The sequence below is a fragment of the Grammomys surdaster genome, unplaced genomic scaffold, assembly GCF_004785775.1.
Source record: "Grammomys surdaster isolate TR1022 unplaced genomic scaffold, NIH_TR_1.0 66, whole genome shotgun sequence".
In the NCBI taxonomy this organism is placed as follows: Eukaryota; Metazoa; Chordata; class Mammalia; order Rodentia; family Muridae; genus Grammomys; species Grammomys surdaster.
In genome coordinates, this window is record NW_021604568.1 from 5,088,370 (window position 1) to 5,094,180 (window position 5,811).

The 5,811-nt window shown below is 48.9% G+C and overlaps 1 long non-coding RNA gene across 1 annotated transcript in view; it reads right to left on the bottom strand.

Annotated features, from left to right (window-relative positions):
- Nucleotides 1–1,330: 1,330 nt before the first annotated feature.
- Nucleotides 1,331–5,811, bottom strand: part of LOC114628224 — an 8,475-nt gene continuing 3,994 nt past the window's right edge. Inside the window, exons 3-6 of the long non-coding RNA XR_003712465.1 lie at nucleotides 2,768–3,189; nucleotides 2,194–2,396; nucleotides 1,685–1,843; nucleotides 1,331–1,602 (exon numbers count right to left, since the gene is read on the bottom strand). This is a non-coding gene — a long non-coding RNA (uncharacterized LOC114628224). The remainder of the gene's footprint in view (nucleotides 1,603–1,684; nucleotides 1,844–2,193; nucleotides 2,397–2,767; nucleotides 3,190–5,811) is intronic.

The window sequence follows — 5,811 nt, forward strand, 5'->3', positions numbered from 1 at the left end:
TTGTACTATGCCGTGTGGAGGTAAAACTGGGAAGAAGGGACTGGAGAGATGTCTCAGCATTTAAGAGCGCCAGCTGCTCTCCCAGAAGACCTGGGTTTAATTCCCATCACCAACATAGAGGCTAACAGCCATCTGTAACTCCAGCTCAAGGGGACACAACACCCTCTTCTGACCCCAGTAGGCATGGATGTGGCACACAGGTAATATGGTACAGGCAAAACACCCATACATATAAGAGGATGATGGTGATGGTGATGGTGATGATGATGATGATGATAAAACTAGGAAGAAGCAGGGCTGGGAAGAGGGAAAGTTTAGCCTATGTTATGTCTTGGTCTCCAAAAAGGCCTTAGCCTATCACAAGAGCCAGGATGACCCTTTGGAATTGTCCTGACCTGGTGAGAAGTGTCAGGGGAAGTTGTACCGAGGAAGGGATGTGACCATAGGCAGACTGACAGTGACTGAGAAGGAAAGCTCAGTTGGATGTCACACGGAGACTTCTCAGCACATGGGAACCCTATTTCAGGTCTCTAGCACCCACCCCACACCCTAGCTCTGCTGGGCTCCAGGAGACCCCACATACACACACCGGAAAGTGGAGACTGTGACCTTAATGCCTCCCAACCCAGCCATAACCCTCACTGCGCTGGGTCCTAGAGAAGCCTTCCTGACATAATGTGTCAGACTGACCAAAAGAAAAGGAGGATTTGAGGGGATTATGCTGTCTGCTCCAGGCCTGGTCCCTGATCCCCCAAGGAAAGACTCAGAGAGTCTTTCAGGGGGGCTTCTGGAAAGAACCAGAGTGGTGATCAGGGGCTTAGCAACGGTCTTGTCCCTGGCCAACCCCAGGAGTGGCCAGCTGCTTCAGAAAGGCCTTGGCAGTAAGACCATGGCTGAGGGGTCAACAGAGGTAAGGGAGGGAGTGGACAGAAAGCCAAGTACCAGGGAGGGGCTGGATGGTCTGTCTCTCTCAGGACTAGCCAGTCCATGGCAATGATCTAGGGAAGAAGAAGCCTGGCTTCTTCAGAAGACTGCTGGTTCAGGGCCATCTAGATCCTACTAGAGTTGAGGAAGTCTGACGACTATAGCGCTGGGGTGACTTAATCAGATATGAGGAGAAAGTGGATGGAAGGGAATCCACTCCAGAAACACAGGAGGCCACGGCACAGGAACCCAATGAAAGCTTTGCAGTCTCTGCTGGAGACACCTAAGAGGGCATACCAGCTCCTGCCTAGAGGGACATGAGCTTTCTTATCCATTCCCGGGCGGGGTGAGAGTGAGTGACCCCCAGCACCCGGTCAGGAGAGCCTAGTCTCAGAAGGATTTTTGGTTTATTTTGGTTTTAGTTCCTCCGCCCTGCTTCTCCCCACAGACACATCCCTTCATGACCTTTGTGACTCTGTTAAGTCTCTTGGCTTTGGCTTCAAGAGAAAGCCAGGCAGGGGCGGGGTGGGCTGGAGACCCGGAGGGAGCGAGGCCGAGGCCGGCAAGAGGCTGAGAGGAGTCTGCAAGGTGCAAAGCAATCAGCGGAGCCGCTGGTGAGCGGGGTCACTCAGTAGTGTGCACATCAGGGTGAAATCCTTTCAGCTCTTCGCCAAACCCCTAGTGAAAGACAATCAGGCTCGCTGTCACCGAGCTAATTCTGTCTATATAAAAGCAGTAATGAAATTCACGGCAGGATTACCCTCTCCATCCAATGGGCCAGCGTCGTGGTGACATATCTCTCTTATTGCCCGAATGTAACACACCATCTAATTTACGTCGTGTAGCGAGCAGGAATGAAATGTTCATAAAGAATTGCTGCATCTCGTCACCTTAACTGCGGCCCGGGGCTCTGAGGCATCTGTCAGGGAGAGGAGCAGTTGCAGGAGGAGGGAGGGCGGGCGGGGCTCAGGGAGCTGCCGCCAGAGGCAGAGGCTTCTGTGGGGCGGTTGTTTCTTAATAGGGTGAAGTGGAGGCAGAGGGAAGCTGAGGTTGAAATGAGGGGTAGGTCAGGAGGAGAAAGGAGGGGTTCAGGAGCTTTGGGGAGATGAGGATAAATAGGGCCAGAATGGAGTGGCCTGTGGGGAGTGTTTGGAAGTCTGTGTAGGTCTGAGAGGTCAGAGAAGGAGAGGATGCGTGGTTGGATTTGGGTGAGTTGGGAGATGAATTTGAGTGGCTGAATGTCAAGGGGTTGCTTGTAGAGGAAATGACCTTCTCAGTGCCACCCAGGTTCAGCAGGGCTTCTGCTCATTTTTTTTTCATTCTCTGGAAATGGAAATCCACTCACCTCTGAAGGCATCAGAGCTGAATGCACCAGGCACGGAGAAGGAAGACCTTTCACAGAAGTCTTCAAGGAGCAGGTAGATGCTCAGAGCGAGTTTTACAAACCTAGGAGTCAGCCTGGGCAGTGGTAGCTCTGGGGAGGCAGAGGTGAATACCAGAGGTCCAGGCCAGCCAAGTCTACAGAGCAAGTTTCAGGATAGCCAGGGCTACACAGGGAAGACCTATCTTGAAAACCAACCAAACAAACAAACAAAAACAAAACTACAACAAAACCAGACCCAAGAGCCAGCTATGCTCCTCCCTCATCTCCACCTGTAATTGCAGGTCCAACTACCAGCGAACCTTCTCAGCTGACTGTAGAAAACGGTGTTCATCATTCTATTCTCCCACCCCACCCACCCCAAGGTCACTGCCATCTGTTGCCTGGAGAACTCAGTGCCACCATGTCTCTGAACTTAAAAGCACTGCAGTGCTTTAAAGTGTCCTCTCGCTCTTCTGAGACGACCAGAACTTACCTCTCCAGCCTCTTTGCTCGATGCTCCTGGTTACAAAGCACGTTCCCGCCATGTCCACCCTTCTGTGAGGTCTAAATGCTCCAAGCTGGAAGCAGCCTTTAGAGAAGACTTTCTCTAGCCATTGCAACAGAACCAGAACCAGCCTGGCCTTCACTCCAGCTCCTACTCCAGCTGTCTGCAGACGTGTTGCACCCTGGGAAAGCCTTGTGATTACTCAGACGTGGTCAGCTGTCTCTCTGTCTTAGTTGCTTTTCTGTTGCTATGATAAAACTCCATAACCAAGGCAACTTATAGAGGAAAGAGTTTCCTTGAGCCTGTGGTTCCAGAGGGATACGAGCCCACCATGATGAGAGGTCGGGCAGCAAGCAGCAGGCACGGTTTCAGGAGCCCACTGCTGATAGCTCACGTCCTTCGCCACAAGCACAAAGCAGAAAGAGCACGTACTAGCCATGGTGTAGGGTCTAGCTCCGGTGGCACAGTTTTTCCAACAAGGCCACACCTCCTAAATCTTCCCAAACAATGCCACAAACTGTGACTCAAGTGTTCAAAACACCTGAGCCGCCGGGCAGTGGTGGTGCACGCCTTCAATCCCAGCACTTGGGAGGCAGAGGCAGGCAGATTTCTGAGTTCGAGGCCAGCCTGGTCTACAGAGTGAGTTCCAGGACAGCCAGGGCTACACAGAGAAACCCTGTCTTGAAAAACCAAAACCAAAACCAAAAAAAAAAAAACCAAAAACCTGAGCCTATGGGGAGATTTCTCATTCAAACCACTACCCATGCCTTCTTATATATATGCATATACATACATACATACAAACATACATGTGTGTATGTGTGTATGCTTTTTTAGCCTAATATGCTTCCTTTCTCAACTATTTGCTCCTAGCCTCTATTTGCCCACCATCTCTGAGTTCCATGAAGGCAGGGACCCAGTCTGTTTTGCTCAATGCTATACTCCCCAGCACCTGGAATAGCGCCCCAGAGGCACTGAAGGTTATAGGCATATTTGTTGAATGAAGCAACGAGAGGCCTGCAAAACCACTACAGTACTGGAATCCCTCTTCCTCCCTCCATCCATTTAACAAACAACTACATTTTTTTTTTAAAAAAATTAAAGGTATCTGGGTAGGGGGCGGGGTTGCACAGTGTAGGTGCCCGCTGAGGCCAGAAAAGGGCATTAGGTTCTCTAAACCTGGAGTTTTAGGTGGTTATGAGATGTGGGCGCCAGCCCCAAGTTTGGATCCTCTGCAAGAGCAGTATACATCTGTAACTGCTGAGCCGTTACGCTCATTCCACACCAGCCTTTTCAGTAACCGTGTCAAACATACTATGACCACTGTGCCATGCTGTCTTGTGCAGGAGAAGAATCACATGCTCACCCATTGTTAATGTTGCCTCTGAAAAACAAAAATGATGATCCTCTGGGATGCTACAAAATTCTCCACAAAACTCCCCAAGGTGCAGATCAGCTCGCTACCTTTGGAGGAAAACATCAGCAAAGACAGTGTTACACAGCTATAAATGGGGGCTAGAGAGATAGATGGCTCAGAGGTTAAGAGTACCGGCCACTCTTCCAAAGGACCTGGGTTCAATTCCCAGCATCCATGTGGCAGGTTACAATTGTCTGTAACTATAATTACCAGGGGATCTGACAACCTTACCCAGACGTACATACAGGAGGCAAAAGACGAATGCAAATAAAATAAATAAATCATTTTTTTAAGTTGTAATTGAAACATTCAAGCATGTATCGAGTGTCAACTGTGTACACAACTGTGGTATGTAATTATCATGTATAATGTATGAGATGAGAGATGGAAGGATTGAAAGTAGCTGAGCTTAATTAAACATCTTGCCCCATAGAGGATACACACCTAGCACATAATAGCTGTTCACTAAGTATCATTGTGAATGAATAGAAGGTGTCTTAGGGTTTCTATTGCTGTGAACAGACACCATGACCAAGGCAATGCTTATAAAGGACAACATTAAACTGGGGCTAGCTTACAGTTTCAGAGGTTCAGTCCACTATCATCAAGGCAGGAAGCACTGTAGCATCCAGGCAGTCACTGAAAGATCTGATAGTGCTACATCTTCCTTCAAAGCCAAACAGAAGACTATCTCACAGGCAGCTAGGAGGAAAATCTCAAAGCCCATCCTCACATCGGCATACTTCCTTCAAACAAAAGCCACACCTCCTAATAGCGCCACTCCCTGGGCCAAGCACATTCAAACCACCACATGCAGAAACCAATACATAGAAAATGATAGGATTCGATCCTAGGCATCCTGGCTCCAAAGCATCTGGGCTTTTATTATATTCCAAGTAGTTTGGAATCCTCGGGATCATATTAGAAAAATACCTAATGTTGGGTTCTGAATCTGTGTATCTACTGCTCTAGACCTTCTCAGATGGACAAGTGGCACTTAAGGTCTCAGGCCTGCCTTAGACATGATTAAGCCCACTGCAAGACAGTGAGCTCCTTCTCATCCTGGTCCACCCCTCTCCCTCCAACAACCCAGGCTTGGATTAGCTGATGACGAGGCCTGCAAAAGTTGGGCTCTGCTGTGCACATCTTTAATCCCAGCACTCGGAAGGCAGAGAAAAGTGGATCTCTGTGAGTTTGAGGCTGGCCTAGTCTACATAGTAAATTCTAGGACAGCCAGGGCTATGTTGAGAGACCCTGTCTCAGACAAAACAACAGAAAAAGAGGCCTACAGACGATTGTGATGTGGGAGCCGCTCCTGAAATAATTCCTTGTTGTTGAGATATCTGGTCTTTTCCTAACGTACCAGATGATATGCTGGAGAGATGGCTCAGAGGTTAATAGCTGTTCTTCCTGAGGTCCTGAGTTCAATTCCCAGCAACCACATTGAAGCTCACAACCATCTGTAACGGGATGTGGTCTCCTCTTCTGATGTGCCTGAAGACATTGTACTCAGATACATAAAATAAAGAAATAAATCTTTTTTAAAAAAGTACCAGGTGGCGAACGCCTTTAATCCCAGCACTTGGGAGGCAGAGGCAGGTG